The following is a 10,355-nucleotide window of genomic DNA, read 5'->3' on the forward strand; positions in this document are numbered from 1 at the left end:
CCCAAGCAGGATTTCCACGGGTTCTGTTAGAAGTCGTGAAATTCCTGCTTAGGGAAAAACGGCAGGCCTTTTGAAGCCTCGACAAAATTTCGCGACAGGGCTGACGCGTGGAAAATATTGCAACAACCCAGTAACCTAGTTACAGGTACATTTTACAGTTACCTTAACTAAAACCGGTAATCGGTTAGTTAAAGTTACTTTTGTAGGAAAGTGGGTAGTTACTACAAAAAGTTAACTCGTTACAGTTATTACCGCAGACTGGTGCGAGCGTATGATTCCGAACACGCTCTGCCATACCCGCGGGTTTATTTTGCGAAAATTCCCACGATTTTTCCACTGCTTCCTCTTTCTCCATCTGTACATCACTCATAGCCGCAGTTGTTTCGCGGTGCTAACGCAGAATTAAGGAGAAAAAAAAAAGAAGGAAAAGTAGCGCCAACCCTGGCTTCGTCGTGTCCATATGGCGTGTTATTTTCGAAATGCGGCTACTTTGGAGTAATGGGTTGGCCTAATGCACCTGACTGTTTGGGAGCTCAGAATTAAGCATAGCACCGAGATTGGGAGAAAACCGTTGATCAACAAGATAGGGTTAAAGCTTCGCTCACACGAAGGTCTTATAGCCGATAAACTGAGATGGGGCTTCCCTGTATGGGAGCTCATAAGTGTTGAAACGTTTTATGACTCACACAGGAAAGGGGGCCAGACTAAGATCCCCATGCGCATAAGGGTGCTGAGATAATCCTTTCGTGACCCGTTCACGCTTAGTGATCCAAATTTGAGTGGCGGCTTTGCGGAATTACGTCATATTCGTTAGGGGTTCCACACAGGCATTATAATATAGCTTCGGATTGTCCCGGAGTCTCCCTTTGGCGTTAGTAGAAGCTTTGCCAAAGAAATCACGTGGTGAAATACATCTTGTGCAACTGTAAAATATTGTCTGTCTGCGAAGATCCGAAGTGCACTGGTGACAAATGGATGGATGCAAAGGAACATTGTGCTCACTGCCTGAATTTGCACTCACCACAGCGAAGGTGGTTTTGCAAAAATACGGAGGGATAAGCATTACTGCCGCAAATCAGCTCACCAATGTGCTTTAGGATGTCAAGGCTGAAGTCTGAGCCCTGGAATTTTTCAGTGTACATGATCGAGGAATGACTTTATCACATTTATCTCTTTTGCTTTGCCTGCCTCAATGTTCCTCGGAAGGATCCTGTCAATGTCTAGCGCAACATTTCCTGATATTGTGCTTTGGACGTCTACACTTACGGACGCCTACCTAGAGATGCGAAGACCAGGAAAAAACCCGGAAATTTTTGGGGAAAAAAACCCAGTTCTTTTCGGTTTTTTCCTCGTCTCAGAAAAAATAGCCCAAAAATTTCCAGGCGACAAAATTCGAAACTGTCGTGCCTTCGATGCGTTCCAACCCTCCAGGAGTGCCTTAGGTGCCTCTAATCCGCCAACAACCACCAACTTAGAGCTACGTCTGGCCGCTTCAACATAAATAATGTCCGAATTCTGGTCGGGGTGGACGGGTCGTTCTAATTACCCATCGCTGATTAAATAGCAGTCTCATGGGATGCTCTGCTCCGTATTTATGCCTATAGAGGATGAACACTACTAAAGCTTCGACCTCATTGTATGCTGTGGTTTGGCCAGCAATGCTTCGACTCAGCAGTAACCACGTTTGTTTCCATTTTTCCCAATTCTTCGGGAGAAAAACCCGACGAAAAACTTTTTTTTTGTTTGTGCGATTCAAAATTCCCGGAAATTTTGCATCCCTACGCCTACCGGACCTCTACCCAAGCTGTACAATGTACTGAAAGTCGAGTGCAATCGGGCTGGACGGGTAAGTGGAAGGCCTTGAACAAACTCGTGAAACTAAAGAACATTGATAAGACACATACCGTCCGCCCCTATTGCACTCGACTTTCAGTACATTGTGCTGCTTGGGTAGTTGCGGGCATTGCCACCGTTGCGCACGGTCGCCATTTTTCACAATCGAATTTCGCCATATTTATTCATCCGTCAAACGAATCACTTCCTATATAGTGCATTTTAGTAGGCAGGTTACTGTCTTGGATTTAAAAGAAAAAGGTTAGTGAACGATGTTGATGAACGAATGAAGTCGGTAGTGAATGAAACTGTGTCTTTTGTGCGAACTTGAACGTAAAGGGGCTAGCCACTGCGGTCTACAAGATGGCGGCCTCCGGTTCAACTTCGATTTGGAGGCACTTTGATACACCTGGCGTTGACCCCTCGGACATCCGAGGGGTGACGCTTGAAGGTTTGCTGCCATAGTGCAGTGCTTTCTACTGGGTACGTTGAAGTCGTGGTGTTGCGCGGATGCCTCGAAGCACCACCTTTTCATGCCTATGAACACGATAGTTTGCAAACAGTCCCAGTATATAGGACCGTAAGCGACAAAAAGATTAATCTACACCCCGGCGGGTTTTTTTTAAACGCTAACCTGCAAATAATTATTCAACGAAGGCGCTTCCTTCACGGTGTAATAACCTACAATTTACACCTGGCCATTATAACGTTCGTCGAGGTGCGTCACACCCCAACGAGGAAGTTGCAAGATGCGCATAGATCATGGCCGATAGAACAGTGTCCGCAGCGGGTATGGCAGCAGTAATTGCTCGTATTATCTGCAATTTCATCCCCTTTCAGAACAGGCTCCGGAGCACGTTCAGAGACATGTGCTCGGGCTAGCCGCTGAAGAGTCGCCGATAAGGGTGCCCTCCGGAACGACCTCACGCGGTGAAAGTGGCAACAGCACGCGCGGGTGATACTATAGCAGAGAGGACTCGTTTGATAACGTCCTAAGGAGAAAGATCGGGAGGCGGGAGGCTAATCGGGGGCTTGCTTTTATAAAGGCAGGGTTCCATCAAATGGACGAGGAGTAAACGCGTATTGTGCCAAAGGTTTAACTTTTTCACGAAGGTTATGATTAGGGTTCCGCGTTTTCGATTTTAATCGAAAAACGCCGAAAAACATACGCCGGGTAAATTTTTCATCATTCGGTTTTAGTCGAAAAACACCGAATTACCTCCCAGAGACGATATCCCTCCTGGGAGTTTAAAAAAATATTTGTTTTATTTCGTAAGATCTCTACATAGCCACCGGAACTCCGCGATGCTTACATGGAACAATAACATTAAAATACTTATGGCAGCCAATATACGTTGCAACAAGTACCACAAAGGAACCTCTCCAACCTTCCACGTGCGTAGCTAACCGACGAATATGACTAAGGGTTAAGCATAGCCGTATATTCTTACAGGGCTCTACTCACAACCCTTACTCCTAACGTAGAAACAGTAAAATAATTCCGTAAGTCCCGTTGTTTCGCTCCCGAGCGAATAGCGACCTAATTGAAGCGATCTGCTTTCGACGTTTTCGAAAACTTTTCGGCAGGCAATTTGTCGAAAAGTCTGAGCGTCGAGTCTTTGTGCGTGCAATTTTCGGGCAATTACGATCTGGTAAAGTGGCTGTATTTAACTCTTCAGGGTGGGTGAGGGAGGGTACGAGAAATAGTGCATTTGTCGATATGTTATGCGCGAGCGAAGAACTTGACGAATGCATAAGAGCGTTCTGGCATGCTGGATTGGATGTGGATGTGGATCTGGATTGTTTTTTGGTGATGTGCTTTCTCGATGCCTCGTTAAGCACTGCTGCGTCCGATGGAACGCCGTGGAATGAAAGAGAGAAGATACCAGGAGCAAGGAGAAAAGAAAAAGAAAAGGATGAAAATGCACCCTGGGGCGACTTGAAGGGAAGATCCGCCTGTTTAGAAAGTCCGCAGGAAAAACCGAGGGTCAATTTGAGATGGCAGGGCCGGCAGTGGCATTCGACCTCGTCACCTTCCAGCCCTCTGCATATCTTTGAGCTAGGACGTACAGAGCAGATGTTGTATGCCAGTGCCGTGGCAAGAGAAGGGGTTCAAACTTCTTACCCCCCGAAACCTTACCTTCGATAGTGCATTTGGGAGATGGAAAATGAGGGCGACCATTCTCTCCCCCATGTGACGTAACCCCCGGAGAACCCCTTCGGAAATATTTTTTCTGGCTACGCTTCTGCTGTATATGACCTCTGCTGTGGTTTTGTCGTCTTTGGTGCCATGAGCTCCTCGTGTGACGGCAGCCAGGGCGGATGTTTTGGGGAGTTTTTCTAAAGTACTACGTCATTATTTAAGCATTTTTATTTTGTCATTTCATGGCCCTTTTAAGATGCATTCAGCGGCGCCTTAGTTGGCACCTGTATGGGAAGCTAGCAAGGATCCTAGATGACGATGACGATGAAGTTGAAAGTTATAACGTAGGATCAATGATGTTGGGAAAACTTTACTGTTGCGTTCAATGCACATCAGCGTTGAACGTAACGTGCATTGAACGGTAATCCCGTACACCCGTCACACAAAGGAGACATTGACTGGCGACGTCATTAAGAGAGCTTTGTTCAGAGTTGCCACCACGAAAAGAAGGAACTTTTTGTGCGACCGTTTTTCGTCGATTCCAATTCGGAGTCTCCAAGTTATTGCAACTCCGAATATGAAACGAGTGTCAAAGAAACTTTTTTTTTTTTCCTTTTGCGACGCTGAAATGAGTGCGAAAGATAGGCCTCGAAAGAAAGTCCTTCATTAGAAGGGACATCGTATATACACTCGGTCAAGTGACGTTTGAGCACGAACTCCGCGAGAAAACAAAATAAGGGAGGAGAGGAAAAAAAAAAAAAAAAATGCGTCCGCACATCAGCGAAGGAAACTCTTCGCTCGTTAACGAACAAGAGCCGAGCAAATAGGAAACTATGGGGGAGTGAAAAAAGCGAAGAAGAAGAAGAGAGAGAGAATAAAGACGAGGGAAGAAAGAGAAAATCCGCTGCAATATCACCCACACCCACTCACTGTGAGTGAGGTAAATGATCTTGCTGCCAGCAGACAATCAGAGGACCAGCCGTGATTTTGGTCTTTGTTGATCACGCTACTGCATGTTATTTGTCAGGGAAAGAAGAAATGAAAACAAAGTATCGATTCCGCGAGGCGATGGAACCGTTAAAGGCGTCTGTTCCCAATTGCTCGGAAGCTACAGAAAAAGAAGCTTTTCAGATGGGGTGTATTCTTTCTTCACATTTTGTGGTCAAGCGGTATAGTGCTCAACTTTTTCTGCTTCTGCCCGTGATATTTGGTAATCTTCTTCTTTGGATTCATCGTGAACACCGCGCAGCGACTGTGGCCATGAGTGGTTTACACCCATGGACTGATTGAGAACGAGAGCAGCAGGCAGTGGGAAGATGGTAGTCCCACGAGCTGCGCTGACATATGTTCCGGAAAGTGCGCCGGAAACGTAGGGTAAACCTGAGATAGCACGGACGCTGGTGCGATTCGACCCCGGCACCTCGCAGTCTTTAGCGTAACCGCTATCGTCGACGAGCGGATGCTGCGTATGCTAGGCCACGCCCCCTGCAATATGGAGACGCAGCGTCACGCCGACGCAGTCAGGTATATGTCAATAGTGGGCGCCAGGGCAACTTTGAAAACGACGGGAATATACGATGGAAACGATACCGAAATTAGGAATTGTCCGAGAGTCATTGCAGCAAAAAGCAATCTACACTCATCTACATTTCTAATTTGCGTCGAAGTCCAAGCTTGTGTTGTTTCAGTTTTTAGTTGGACACTTGCCACGTAAAACGGGAGAATGTATCTGGGTTCTTAAATGGTCTCGAGCGTTTGCTATGATGTGCGCAAGTAGAACTCTATGCGTAATTGAGTCCCGGAACACATTATCGGAATATGGAACATAGTGAACCGCAAGAAATGTACACGAATTGAAGGGGTACTTTTATTAGGGGTGTGGGGGGAGGGGGAACAGATGAGGGGTTTATGTTGTCGCTCCTGATTTTATGACCCACATTCGTATCTAATCGAAGGTGCAATAACTGCTCGCGAAGGGCACATACTCCATTTCTTCTTTATTTTGTGTCGGTTATCTTTTAAACGTCGAATAGTGTATGTATCCTTGTTTGCTCCGAATTCAAGAATTGTTCATCGCCCTGCACTTGCGTATTTCTGCCGCTATTTTGCCTGGTAGAGAGTACCTAAATACCCGTGTACTGTCGTAGCGTAGTAAGGTGCCGACAGTGAATAAAAAACATCCAATATCACAGAGGATATCAAACTTTCTGTCGGTATCGATATCAAGGAAGGTGTGTGGGAGATTAATCTTTCGTGGATGTTGCCGCAGTGTGTGTCCTTGCCGTATCAGTTAGTCACTGTACGAGTGAAGCATCTGATCAAAATGCTTTTGTTCTGCAGTACAGGACGGTGTAGAGAGTTGGCTGTTAAATTCTACTTTGTTATCGGTTTGTCCTCGTCGGGGCAACTTTATATTCAAGGTGTATGCCAGCGTGTGGTCTAATATTAATTGGACGTCTCACAACATATTCTTATCTTCCAGAGCGAGCCAAACGAGGCATATCAGATAGAAGATTGGTACGTTCAAAGCTGTATCCGACGTCAACTATATAAGTAAGTAAATTCACCAGTTTTCCTCCCCTACGCATTACCGTATAAGATGATAACAGGGATTTTCTCCCAATGAACTCTCCTTCACCGCTCCCCCACCCCCTCTCCGGGAAATTGTACAACGGTCCTTAAAGATGTACACGGTCGTAGTCGGGTAAGGTGGAAGTGTCACCCCTCCTACTGGATTCCGACAATCCTTTCAAGTGTAAATTCCGACACTCTATAAGTGCAAAGTAATATCTTCCCCTCGAACATCCTCGCCAACGTTTCCCACAAAAGTATCCATTTGGGGGGGGGGGGGGGGGGGGGAGGATTTCTAACACATAACGGAACAGTCGCTGGTGTCAATGAAACAGAGACGGACAAACACAACACAGTCAACGTGTCTTCACCCCACTGCATCTTACCATTTAAGAATGGCTTTAAGTTGACGAGGTTGACACTGCTGGTGCTTTTTTTCATCGTCCCCCATATATACTCAAAACAAACTTCTGACGGACTCGCAAACATTCATACGTCGCACATTAGAGCCGCATGTGTGTCAACTTGGACGTTTCGTTCTGTTTTACTTTCGGTTCCCGCTTCAAGCGCCATTAACCACCCCGCAGAGTCCTCTACTGGTGACACACAACGGACGTCCCTTGTCTTTCTCTCTCTCTCTCTTTTTTTTTTTTTTACTATTTCACCCTCGCTAACATCGCTAGCCAAGAAAGCATTCGTGAAGCCGCCTGTCGTTGAAGAAAGGAGAGCGTTGTCTTTGGAGTCTCGGAATGGTGACTGTGTGAGAAGTGACACGTTACGAGGTGCTGCGACTGTATACAGGATGTACAACAGGATGGTGCGAATTTAGAAGCGATATGCGAGGAATTTTGCTGGCAGACACATGGGGGTAGTGCCGTGTGCGGCGCATTTTTTAGGAGGGAAGATATCGCTGTCGTAATTTCGACAGTTTTTATTTATTTATTTATTTCATCACACGAGTGATTATAGGAGCGGAGGCTAAAAAGTCGCAGGAGACTTGACAAGGCCTCTACCCCCTACAGCAGCACATTAAATAATCGCAATGTATGCGACACTATGCACAATGATAAACAAGTACAGAAATGTCACTCAATCATCAATAATAATAAATAGCGAATGAAACAAAGATCACCTTTGAACCTTACCCATGCTACAGCAATTATTCCAAGTTACAAAAATATGTTAGCAAATCATTTCTGTGTAAAGAGAGCAAATCGCACGTGTTATCATTGAATAATCTAACTAAATTATACATTGCAACCTGTGGAACCCAGACGACGTCCGGCACTGTGGAACTTTATATGTTAAAGGGTGGCGGTAATTGTAAGCAGGATTAGTAGTTCTTCGCAAGATTTAAAATCGTCATTGAAAATTGTTGTTGTTGTTGTGTGTGCTTGGCTATACTGTTCCTACCAGCCCTTGCCCTATCAGGGAGTATAGGCTCGTCCGCGGCATTTTCTGCGTTCATAGCGAAAAATACAGATACTTGGGAACACAGGGGTACGCTATACGACATATCGCACCGTGGACGATACCGTGCCAGGGGAACGCAATGCATTCTGGACAGGTCCTGGCCTGACGTCATTGCAACCAGTGATTTATCCGGACACCCCTACACCCCCCCCCCCCCCATAACACTCCGCAAAATGATTGCACAATATTTCGTCAAAAGCATGTAAATACACCCCCTTGCGGAGCCCACTGATTGCAACTGATTGCAAAGTCACCATCCGCGTGATCGGAGGCCCAACCGTTTGTAAACAACGCGACTGCCTTTTCTGTGTGTCCCAGGGTGTCCCAGAAAACGTGTCAATAAATTATAATAATAATAATAATAAAAAAAAAAACACGCCACCTAGAATCATGCCGTTAACGGCATTTGGTCTTACCAGGTTTTTGCTACCTCCTCATGTGAATGTCATGTAAGGTTAGTTTAATTATGTAAATTTTTGATAACTGAACTCTGAAATTTGCCAAGTAAATGTCACTTTTTTACCCACTAATGTGAAGAGCGTGCCGAATTCATGATATCAATTATCATTAATTTGAGTAAATTCAGCACGCTCTTCACATTGGCGGGGTAAAAAAGTGACCTTTACTTGGCAACATTCCGAGTTCCGTTCGCAAAAATTTACATAATTAAACTTACGTTACATAACATTCATATCGGGAGCTGGCAGATAATAAGAACAAATGCCGATGACCGCAAAATTCTATGTGGTGTAGTTTTTTTTATTATTACAATTTAATGACACGTTTTCTGGGACACCCCGTATTTACCAATAAATTTTATCTAGTATTGTTGCAGTTCAAACAGGTCAGCTCGCACGTGTGGCGACGTACTGCTCGCCATTCACGAGGACGTCCCAGCGACGTCAGTGGTAAGGCCAGTCCTGGGTAATAACTCAATTACTTCTAACTTGTAACTGTAACTAGTTATTTTTGGGGTTAACTAGTCACAGTAACTAGTTACATTTCCAGAAAAGTAGCTTTTAACTGTAACTAGTTTCTATTTCTGTGAATGTAACTGAAAAATGTAACTAGTTACTCGAACAAATGTCGATCCTTTCTTACGTACGTACACATGTCGTATTTTTCCCTGTGGGAGAACCACATATTGACATATACAGCTTTAATACTTTACAGCAATACACAGCAATAATACTTTTATCGCACTTAAGTAAATGTATGTTTTTAACAATTGTATCACCCTCTCATTGTCATTTTTATAAAAAGTAACTGTAATGTAACTAAGTTACTTTCCTTCAGTCACTGTAACTGTAAGTAGTTGTTAACTATAACCGTAACTTAAAGTAACTATAACGGCAACTCAGTTACTTTTTAGAAGTAACTTACCCAAGCCTGGGAAAGGCTCACTCCGCCGATGGGATGTACCGATAATTCGCAGGAATAAACTACTGCCTCGAGTAAGAAGCACCGTGAAACTTATACACCAGAAAGATACGTTTATCTAATGATTTTATGCTGACAAGAAAATGTCGGCGAGCGCCAACACAGACCATAAACAAGGTCACGTGACTTCAACGTGGTACATGGGAGAACCGATGTGCTGAGGCTGGAACAACATAGAAAGGACAAATATATACAAAGCCTCAAATTGCCTAAGAAATTAACGATGAATGATGAAAGTCACTGGGAAAAGGTTAGCCAGCTGTAGGACTCGAACCCATAATCCAGAAGATGTGAGTCCTATAGCTGGCTAACCTTTTCAGTGACTTTCATCGTTCAACGTGGTGTTTGCTGAGACGTGGGACCAGGATAAAAAAAGGCAATTTTGCCACAAACGACCGCTTGAGGGTAGCCGTGCTTGCGAACGGTAAAGTTGAGAGCAGACGGGTCTCGGCTATCCTTGTTTTCTTGCCGTAATTTTAGTATATGCTATCTGCATAGCTATTCGCACAGTTCCAATCTAAAATACCACCAAACGCCCCCGATGGGACTCGAACCCACAATCTTCGGTTCCGGAGACCGACGCCTTATCCATTAGGCCACGGGAGCTACGGTACAGCGTTTGCTTTTACAGCACGCAGTTCGCACGAGCAGTCTATGTCACGTGACCTTGTTGATGATGATGATGATTTTGCCGTCTTTCGGATCATTGCTTGGGCGTTAGCGGTAAAGGCCAAGATAACCGTTAACTTCAAAGATAGTTGCAACCTCTGGATATATAGGGCAGACACCCTTGACCTGACGTGGAAGCAGGAAATGACCTTTCTTTGAGTTCAATACAGCGAGTCAAGTAAGGGCCAAATAGGTACGCTTCCCTAAAACCCCAGCCAACATGTAC

General features: G+C 44.9%; 1 long non-coding RNA gene and 1 other non-coding gene across 2 annotated transcripts in view; one reads left to right on the forward strand and one right to left on the reverse strand.

Annotated features, from left to right (window-relative positions):
* The window catches only part of LOC135389810 (uncharacterized), a 173,601-nt gene extending 167,085 nt beyond the window's left edge, over positions 1–6,516 (forward strand). The window contains exon 5 of the long non-coding RNA XR_010421593.1: positions 6,459–6,516. This is a non-coding gene — a long non-coding RNA (uncharacterized LOC135389810). The remainder of the gene's footprint in view (positions 1–6,458) is intronic.
* Positions 6,517–9,993: 3,477 nt separating this feature from the next.
* Trnar-ccg (transfer RNA arginine (anticodon CCG)) lies at positions 9,994–10,066 on the reverse strand. The gene has a single exon. It is a non-coding gene; the product is annotated as a tRNA-Arg (tRNA).
* Positions 10,067–10,355: the final 289 nt, after the last annotated feature.

This window comes from Ornithodoros turicata, chromosome 3 (genome assembly GCF_037126465.1).
Source record: "Ornithodoros turicata isolate Travis chromosome 3, ASM3712646v1, whole genome shotgun sequence".
NCBI classification, from domain to species: Eukaryota; Metazoa; Arthropoda; class Arachnida; order Ixodida; family Argasidae; genus Ornithodoros; species Ornithodoros turicata.